Source organism: Bufo gargarizans, chromosome 2, assembly GCF_014858855.1.
Source record: "Bufo gargarizans isolate SCDJY-AF-19 chromosome 2, ASM1485885v1, whole genome shotgun sequence".
In the NCBI taxonomy this organism is placed as follows: domain Eukaryota; kingdom Metazoa; phylum Chordata; class Amphibia; order Anura; family Bufonidae; genus Bufo; species Bufo gargarizans.
In genome coordinates this window covers 47,914,012-47,924,862 of record NC_058081.1, presented here as the reverse complement: position 1 = coordinate 47,924,862, position 10,851 = coordinate 47,914,012, and the positions used below count along the sequence as shown (strand labels likewise).

The 10,851-nt window shown below is 42.5% G+C and overlaps 1 non-coding gene across 1 annotated transcript; it reads left to right on the top strand.

Annotated features, from left to right (window-relative positions):
* The first annotated feature begins 8,678 nt into the window (after window positions 1-8,678).
* On the top strand, window positions 8,679-8,749 carry TRNAG-GCC. The gene has a single exon. It is a non-coding gene; the product is annotated as a tRNA-Gly (tRNA).
* Window positions 8,750-10,851: the final 2,102 nt, after the last annotated feature.

Here is a 10,851-nt window from a genome sequence, read left to right as displayed (position 1 = left end):
TCTGAGAGCACCAGGTCCTGCTACCTCCAGTGAGTAGTGAGTGTCCTCATGTGTGCAAGCCGATTAATAGCATTAATAATACTGGCGGCACTAATTAATAATGCTGGGAGCCACTATTGGAATCATTAATAGTACTGGAAGTCACTAATGGGGGCAATAATAATAATACTGGCGGCACTAATGGGAGCATTAATAATACTGGGGGGGGGGAGTAATAAGGCATTAATAATACTGGGGGGGGAGTAATGAGGCATTAATAATACTGGGGGAGGGGGGGGGGGAGTAATTAGGCATTAATAACACTTGGGGGGGGGGGGGGGTAATGAGGCATTAATAGTACCGGAAGCCACTTATAGTGGCATTCTTTATATTGAGATCCTCTCCCAGATATCAAAACTGGACAGCAAAAGCCTAATACTGGGGAGATACTAAGGGGACATCAATAATACGGGGGCCAATAATGGGGGCAATACTGGAGCATTAATAATACAAGGGCCACTAATATGGACATTAATAATATGGGGGGCATAAATGGGGGCATTAGTAATACTTTGGGTCAATAATGTGGCATTAATAATATAGGGGGCAATAATGGAACATAGGGTCCACTAATGGGGGCATTACTAATACTGGGGCAATAATGAGGGCATTAATAATACGGGGGGCAATAATGGGGGCATTAATAATATGGGGGCAATAAGGGGGGCATTAATAATATGGGGGCAATAATAAGGGCATTAATAATACGGGGGGAAATAATGAGGGCATTAATAATACGGGGGCAATAATGGGGCATTAATAATACTAGGGTCCACTAATGGGAGCAGTAATAATACGGGGGCACTAATGGGGCATTAATAATATGGAGAGCAATAATAGGGCATTAATAATAATAGGGGTTAATAATGGGGGCAATAATAATACGGGGGCAATAATGGAGCATTAATAATATGGAGGGCAATAATGGGGAATTAATAATATTAGGGGCCACTAATGGGGCATTAATACTATGGGGGCAATAATGGGGCATTAATAATACTAGGACCCACTAATGGGGACATTGATAATACTGGGGGCAATAATGGAGCATTAATAATATGGGGGGAAATAATGGGGCATTAATAATATTAGGGGCCACTAATGGGGCATTAATAATATGGGGGGCAATAATGGGGCATGAATAATACTAGGATCCACTAATGGGGGCATTAAAAATACTGTGGGCAATAATGAGGGCATTAATAATACGGGGCAATAATGGGGGCATTAATAATACAGGGGGCACTAATGGAGCATTAATAATATGGGGGGCACTAATGGGGCATCAATAATATGGGGAGCAATAATGGGGCTTTAATAATACTGGGGGCCAATAATGGGGGCAATAATAATACGGGGGCAATAATGGGGCATTAATAATATGGGGGGGCAATAATGTGGAATTCATAATACCATGGGCAAATAATGGGGCATTCATAATATGGGGGGCAATAATGGAGCATTAATAATATGGGGGGGCAATAATGGGGAATGAATTGTACTAGGGGCCAATAATGGGGGCATAAATAATAAGGGGGCAATAATGGGGCATTACTAGTACTGGAAGGGTACTAAGGAGACTTGAATGATACTGGGGTGACTATTGGGGGCATTTGATGTCCAGAGGGGCATTATGTATACTGAGGGCAGTGCAGAGGTTGAGATAAAAAATAAAAAAAAGCCAATTGAATTCATCTGTTTTTAACGGGCGGAAAATGGCTGCACCGACGGTTGAGACTTGGCCATGAAAGGTGTCCATTTTCAACCAATGTTTTTTTCACCGTCGTGTGAATGTGCCCTTACGGTTTGGCTACGCGGCTATCTTGGTCACACGACTTACACATTTGCTGTGACGCAGAGTCTCAAGTAATATAACAGTATTTTTTGTGATTCTTGGGTCACGGTCGCGGCAGACGTGTGAGTTGCCCTCCGACCCCATTAATTTCTATGTTAGGACCACGACAGATGTCACATGACCAAGGTCGTTGTGTAGCCGAACCCTGAGGGCCCGTACACACAGTGGGTTTTACAGTGTTGCCTCCCACTGAGATATATGGGGGGCAGAAAAGACACAGCCGAGGGCAAGTTTTTTGGCAACATTTCCTCTCAGCTGTCCAGGCTAAAATTACGCTGGAAAACCTGCTGTGTGAATGGGTCCTAAAGGTCCACAGCCACCAGATGACTCCTGGAATGTCTCCAGGCTAGGACATCTTCTGACAACAATAGACAGCCCTCTACTAGAAGGTTTTATGAACTTTCGTTGCATACCCAAGCATTGGTGGTTCAGTGGTGGAAATCTCGCCTGCCACGCGGGAGGCCCAGCTTTGATTCCTGGCTAATGCATGGTCTAAGCTTTTTATTAATATTATAATTGTACTTTTATAGTATGATTTAAATGTGATCCCCTTCATTGTCCTGTGTGGTTTAGACCATGTATGTGGACATCACAGTCAGTGTCAGGCTCCTTATACATGGAGTTCTCCTCAGTTCTCCACATCATCACATCCCCCCAGACACATCTGTGCAGAACATCCTGGGACTAGTATTTTTTCTTAAAGTGAAATTCAGAGATTAAAGGAATAATCTAAGAATGCTTAAAGGAATTGTCCATGTCATTTGTTTTTATTTCTGAAAACTGCCTGGGGCCTGGTAGAATAATAAAAAATCTTTCCACTCACCGGCCCAGGTCCTTCTAATTCAGTGCCACCGCTCCCCCCGAAACCCAAAAGCCCCTGACCTCCCACCGACTACGTATAGTTGTGGCTGCTGTAGTGAGGTACTGTACCTCATGGAGGCCAGTGATTGGCTACAGGGGTACACAGGACATCAACACTGTAGTCACAACAATATGTCATTGGCTGCTGCCCAGGAAGAGGATGGAGCAGCAGCGCTGGAGCGGAAGGGTATGGGAAGGTGAGTGTAAGTGTTTTTAAAATTTTATGAGGCCCCAAAAATAAAGTGGGCACCCCCTTTAAACTGTCAAAAACTTTTTTTTTTCTGCTTATTTTGGTCACATAAGTTTTTCTGTAGTATTGTGTGATGCTCCATCAGGTGAACATATTTAATCCGATGGAGCGTGCCACAATAGGGATTCATATGACATATGTATGGAAGGTATGTACAGTATAAGGAAGTATTGCTTCTAGTGGAAAATATGGAGCCTGCATGGCAGCACATGGATGCTGTACAGCTGCGTAAGACATTGACTATCGGTGATGGTCTGATGGCCATTGGATGTTTTCTAACTAGCCCATGTGCAATCCCAAAAACTCACCCTCACCTCCTGTCTTGGAGCTAGGTCTTCTTTGTGAAGGAGACTGGAAGGATGGGACCTTTGACAGTCACATCTCCTCAGAACATTTATGAGAGATCAAAGCTTTCCCAAGCGAGAAGGACGCGAGAAGGACATCAGATGGACACACTTCAAGACACCTTGGCCTAAAGTCATTTTGACACCATGTGGAGGTCTGCTCATCATTAACACTTTCATGTGACTGTCACTCTGGATCCTGGGAACAAGTCTTCCGTGCCAGTCACATATATTGAGATTCAGTACAGCAGGCCCTTGATTTGGAAAACCTAGAAACCTTGATGTCTCCAAGGACCAGTGGTCAAACTGGATGCACAATACAAAAATCTGAAGATCATTTTGAAGATTTAGAAAATTCTCTAGTTTTGATATTTTCCGGCAAGTCAGTGGGTGCTAGGCAGAGGTGGGACATGACATTTTTTGGCACCAATGCCCCACCCACCTACCATGTGCCATCAATATTACTGGCACCTTCTTATCCGCATAGGCACTTTTTGGCACCTGGTGTCACTACTAGCGCTATACCACAGAGCCCAGGAGCTATGACCGATCATCAATAAAAAAGGTTTAGGATTTTAACATGCCCGATTTTTCATTCTCACAGAAAATAAGCTGCTACCAGAGGTGTCTGACAGTAGATTATACCCTCTGCCCAATAAAATAAACATTTAGCATGCATGGTCAGTTGAGTGCGTTCATTATTTCAAGTGTATGGACAACATTATAAATAGCGTTAGGTTGACAGTCAATAGACTGATGGATTCCAGTATGGTCCCATCGGTTTATCATGGTAATTATACGTTTGCTATGATGTGTCACCTCAACATCACAACTCAAGGACTTTGAAAGTAAGCTGACCAAAGATTTCATTCATTGTGGCCCAGCTTGCCCAGCCTCCAGATCTTCCATGTCTGACTGTCACGAGATAAACATAAAGGCTTTGGAGATCCAAAAGTGTACGTTCATGGAATATTTCTTCAACCAACCATCTGAAATTTTAACCCAACCATGTGTCGATGACCACCGTTACTCAAGATTGATGCTTTCAAACGAGTTCCTACGGCTTTTGTAAACCCTTTGGTATTTCAAAAGTCACTTTTTGTTCTCATGGTCGACTCTCTAACATGTGCTTTGGTCACACTTCAAGAAAGTATAGAAAGGTGTAATGAGAATGGAGAGGTGAAACACACACATGATACGTAATTCTTCGACTTGTTGTTAGGTTTTATGGCACCACGGAAAATGGAGCAGAAAGGAAGCAAAGTGGTATGAAGGCGGACAGATGTTCAAGGCGCTTCCATAAAAGCTAGCCAAACTAGGTGCACTATTTACCATATATGTCTATGTGGGAGAATAAGACTGGAAACCACTAGAGGTGCTACAAAATGGCATCTTTGGGATTGTGACTTTACTATTAAATGAAGGGGTCCTATTTAATAGGCAATAAAATACAAACATTGGGCCTATTCATATCACAGGCCTCAGTTTTTGGTCTCTGCTAGAGCTAAACATATAAGCTTGTGAGAAGGTTCCTTGCACATATGTCAAATGTATCCACAGGTGCTCATTTGACTGATGAAGCCCTAAAGAGTGTCCTTCTGGCCTTCAATGAGCTACTGTATGTTGGTATACCATTTTCCTACAGAATAGGTAAGCATATTTTTTTAACATGGGATGCTATGACCGAAGTGTGTCACTGCTTGTCTATGGTAACATACATGGGAGGCATCTGTTGGAGGTATATGTTGTGAAATTCTCCCATGGCATACCTCCAACGCACACTGCAGTGTGAATAAACCATTATGCGTAAAGGAGTATTCTGTTAATTTTAAGTTATCCCATAAGAGCAGCCATATGCTTAATCCCATTCTTTATGGAAACTTAAGCTAGAAAGGAGAGAAGGTGGGGTGGGTATCTGGAGATAAATGGATGGAGGGCAAAGTTAAGGATGGAATTGATTTGTAAGTATGTTTGAGACAAGCAGCCCACCTACCCTCAATTCATCTTCAACTCTCCTCCTGCTTGTCCTGTTTATAGAAATTTCTATTCATGTAATTTATGCAAGTCTCTGTTTTGACTATGAAAAGGAAAGGAACTTCACTTTCATGGCAGCCAATGTCAGCCAAACCCTGCTAATGCAACTTCTGACTTCAATGTGGGATACACTATGGGAACATACTCTATGACACCTCTGAAGGACCTGTTGGTAGAACATCAAAGCCTCTGTGGAAGTGTGAGAGATACCAAAAGGCAGCAGGACAATTTTGGCACAATGACTTTATCTCTTCCCGGGCACACTGCATTGCAATAAAAAGGTGACAAACGCTTAGCAATTGTCATGTCCATGTCACCTTCACACTCTTCTCCGGGAAATACTCTTTTCCATGGTTCTCAGAGACCAAGACAGATGTCAAAAGTCCACTGGTCAAGAATGATGATCTCCACCCAAGATAACGCTTATAGCAGAGATAGTTCTATGAAAAATGTTCATATGGTCAATGGAAACAGTTAAGAATGTGCAGATGGGCAATTATGACAACAGCTCCCTGTGAGCAATTGGAAGATGATAGGACCTTGTAGTGGCTTATGTCTGAAGGTTATATTAAATTCCATTATTCTGGAAAATGTTACTTTCGTGATCCAATATAAGTCATAACCATAACCTAGCCAACCAGCCAAGAAACTCCTAATCAGCTTGTGGTTACAAGCTCTTCCTATCCCTCCTTCCCCACATGGTCCATTCAAATCCCAATAATGCAATTCAATGGAGTTGTGTATGGGTACATTATGATATTTTGATGCATTTAGACATGAAAACAAGGGTGTGGAATCCGACTTGTGGTCAAGCTTGAGGTGTGAGGAGAACAATTCTGCACCTCATGCCTCATTCACAGCTTCCTTGATATGGATATTCTGTGTACTCTACTTTTTTATTGAAAGCCCCAGATCATGCAAGGTGAATCACAGAAGATAAAGTATTTCACAAAAAGGCATTTCCCAATCTTCTGTTTCATAAAGCCCTACACAAGTAGTGGATTAAGACTTACTATACTTCTGAGATAACTGGAAGGGCCTCCTGTTTCCCAGTTTCTGCCCCTGGACTAGATTCCTATACAGAGGGAAAAGCTAAAATGCTAGGGATTAAATTGAATGTGGATGAGGAATCTAGAGTTCACCACCCTGAGACTGCTTAGTTTTTATTAAGGGGGTCCTCGCACCAAAATGCGCCAACTCTACTCGTATTGAGGTATTTTGAATGGTTCTTATCAAATGTAAATTTGTAGGTGCCCACCTTAGATGGCAATTGAAGACTCGGTGGAGGTGTAGAAAATAGGTCCCTTTACCAAAAAAGACAATATGTGCTGCTTGAAGAGGTGCTCATTAGTACATACTGTGTGCTATATCCATTCCAGTTGACACCTAGGGGGAACTTTTAGTGTGGTTGTGCCCACAAGTCAGATTTTGACATAGGAGCCTGTCTCAGGGAGATTCAGCCACCACCTACAGTTATCATCTCCACCTTTATATAGACATCACCAGAAGGGCCTCTGTATGAGCTACAATGGAGTGCTGCTCTGGCGGCCTTGAGCTATCTGGCACTTGGCAGACCTAGCTGAGCTCTAGTTCACCATGGCTTCCCCTGGCAAAATTAGAAGTTTGTCGAGGGTATTAAAAGCTGCATCTATATCATAAGGGGTCTGATGTTGGAGATCAGAGATTTCTCATGTTGTAAAATCTCATCTTTTTTTGTCTACATCAGCCAAGCACCTGAACACAGGTTAGCTGGTCACTAATAATCAAGCTAATGTGTATGGTCACCTTTAGATTTTCCTCCAGGTGCCTCTATGTTGTCCTCACGTCTCACCCACTTCTCCACCTCTGGTGTCTTGTGGTCACACTTTCACAGATAAGTGATATAAAGATGGAAAGGTGACAAGAAAGTCATTCACATTGACCGGTAAGATCCTCCCAGACTCCTGTCTAAGTATCTCCAATATCACAATGGCTTCTGGGGGCCTCCTGTCTTTCACCTTTCTTCAAGGGCCTTTTAGTGTTATACCATAATCTGGTCGTCACAAGGACAGTTACCCGTCTGGAAAAATGAGAAATTCCATTATGTCAATCAAGTTCGGTGACAGATTGATCGGTTAAAGGGATTGTTCATCCCTGGGGGTCTTTTGAACAGACCCCATCAACATGGCTGGACCTAGGAATCATACTTAAATAATTTGGGTGACCATGTGACCAAGAGACATCACATATGGGGGACATGTCACCTGCTGTGGCCAGTAATTGACTGCACAGGCCACGTGACCTGCGTTAAACGGGATGCTGACACACCGGAGAGCTGCAGTAGCGATAAGGGAGCGGTGGGGATTAGGTAAGTATGATTCCCTCCACATGTCTAGCCATATTGGGGGGGGGGGGGGGGGGGGGCTGCTCAAAAGGTCCCTGGGGGGTTAGCAACCCCTTTAAGGCTAGTTTCACACTACCGGCATAGTTCTGTGCTGGAGCAGCCTGCCGCAGCTATCTGGGTCTCCCGTTACTGGAGTGCCCGCTGGCCCCATTGACCGTAATGGTGTTTGGTGGAGATGAGGTGGATATGTGGCGGGATTTGTCCTTCCGAATCCCGGTTTGTCCAGCTACCTACTAAATGGTAATAGGGCCCCATGCATGTTACTTTATTTTTGGTCGGCATATCATCCGAAATTTCAGCCGTTTGGATGCGGACCCATTTAATTCATTGGGGCTGCAAAAAATGTGAACAGCACAGCGCGCGCTGTCCGCCTCCGTTCCATCCGAGACGCGTGGAACGGGAAAAGACATAACAAGCACAGTTAGTATCCGCAAAACGGATACGGTGGTGTACATGGGGCCTGATGCTTAGAATAGTATTATAGAAATAATAGCCACCGATCTCCCGTTACAGTAATCTGACCCCAGAAACGGACAAATGACCGCCGCAGCCAATCGCTGGCTTTACATGTCAAGAACACTGACGTCACGGCCACAAACTGACCGCATCAGTCACATGTCCGTGTGGACAGGTCATCTCTGGAGCCAACGATACAGAGCCTGATGGGTGGGAGGGTTGCAGGATAAGGTGGCGATAAACCTTTTTTTTCAAATTTTTTACTATTTTGTAGCATTCTAAGCATTTTTCAAAATCCGTCCAAACTATTCATTCATTTATTATTAAATATATATATATTAGTCCATAAATATATAGTCAGCCTAAATGAGAACATCTCATACAATAATGAAGTCCTCGCTCTGCAGACACCTGTGAGAGCTGAATACACAAGAGCGAGACCTGGAAAACAGCTGAGCATTGGTGGTTCAGTGGTAGAATTCTCGCCTGCCACGCGGGAGGCCCGGGTTCGATTCCCGGCCAATGCAGGAAGTCTTTTTTTTTTCTCCCCATTGCTGCAGAGATGTATTTCTGTGGGAGAAGCCCTGAAATCATTCCCTCTACTTAATGTAATAAGGAAGCTCAGGGATTGTGGACATTGCACATAACTGTAATGCTGCACAGATGATAGATGATATATAAAATAGATACAGTTGCAAGAAAAAGTATGTGAACGCAAAATCAAAAAACAAAAAACCTCTGGCCATGAAAGGGTTAAGACTGTTAGAATGATATGGATTTCTGCACAAATCGGTCATAAAATGTGATCTGATCTTCATCTAAGTATCTAAATAGACAATCACAGTCTGCTTAAACTAATAACACACAAAGATATGTTACCATGTTTTTATTGAACACATCATTAACCACTTAAGGACCACAGGTTTATACCCCCTAGTGACCAGGCCCTTTTTTACAAATCGGCACTCCACAACTTTAGCGGTTTATTGCTCGGTCATGCAACTTACCACCCAAATTAATTTTACCTCCTTTTCTTCTCACTAATAGAGCTTTCATTTGGTGGTATTTCATTGCTGCTGACATTTTTACTTTTTTTGTTATTAATCGAAATGTAACGTTTTTTTTGCAAAAAAATGACATTTTTCACTTTCAGTTGTAAAATTTTGCAAAAAAAACGACATCCATATATAAATTTTTTTGCAAAATTTATTGTTCTACATGTCTTTGATAAAAAAAAATGTTTGGGTAAAAAAAAAATGGTTTGGGTAAAAGTTATAGCGTTTACAAACTATGGTACAAAAATGTGAATTTCCGCTTTTTGAAGCAGCTCTGACTTTCTGAGCACCTGTCATGTTTCCTGAGGTTCTACAATGCCCAGACAGTAGAAACACCCCACAAATGACCCCGTTTCGGAAAGTAGACACCCTAAGGTATTCGCTGATGGGCATAGTGAGTTCATAGAACTTTTTATTTTTTGTCACAAGTTAGCGGAAAATTATGATTTATTTTTTTTTTATTTTTTTTATTACAAAGTCTCATATTCCACTAACTTGTGACAAAAAATAAAAACTTCTATGAACTCACTATGCCCCTCACAGAATACCTTGGGGTGTCTTCTTTCCAAAATGGGGTCACTTGTGGCGTAGTTATACTGCCCTGGCAATTTAGGGGCCCAAATGTGTGAGAAGTACTTTGAAATCAAAATGTGTAAAAAATGACCTGTGAAATCCGAAAGGTGCTCTTTGGAATGTGTGCCCCTTTGCCCACCTAGGCGGCAAAAAAGTGTCACACATCTGGTATCGCCGTACTCAGGAGAAGTTGGGGAATGTGTTTTGGGGTGTCATTTTACATATAACCATGCTGGGTGAGAGAAATATCTCTGCAAAAGACAACTTTTCCCATTTTTTTATACAAAGTTGGCATTTGACCAAGATATTTCTCTCACCCAGCATGGTTATATGTAAAATGACACCCCAAAACACATTGCCTGACTTCTCCTGAGTACGGCGATACCAGATGTGTGACACTTTTTTGCAGCCTAGATGCGCAAAGGGGCCCAAATTCCTTTTAGGAGGGCATTTTTAGACATTTGGATCCCAGACTTCTTCTCACGGTTTCAGGCCCCTAAAAAGCCAGGGCAGTATAAATACCCCACATGTGACCCCACTTTGGAAAGAAGACACCCCAAGGTATTCAATGAGGGGCATGGCGAGTTCATAGAATTTTTTTTTTTGGGCACAAGTTAGCGGAAATTTTTATTTTATTTTTTCTCACAAAGTCTCCCTTTCCGCTAACTTGGGACAAAAATGTCAATCTCCCATGAACTCACCATGCCCCTCACGGAATACCTTGGGGTGTCTTCTTTCCGAAATGGGGTCACATGTGGGGTATTTATACTGCCCTGGCTTTTTAGGGGCCCTAAAGAGTGAGAAGAAGTCTGGAATATAAATGTCTAAAAAATGTTACGCATTTGGATTCCGTGAGGGGTATGGCGAGTTCATGGGAGATTTTATTTTTTGACACAAGTTAGTGGAATATGAGACTTTGTAAGAAAAAACTAACAAAAAAATATATATATTTCCGCTAACTTGGGCCAAAAAAATGTCTGAATGGAGCCTTACAGGGGGGC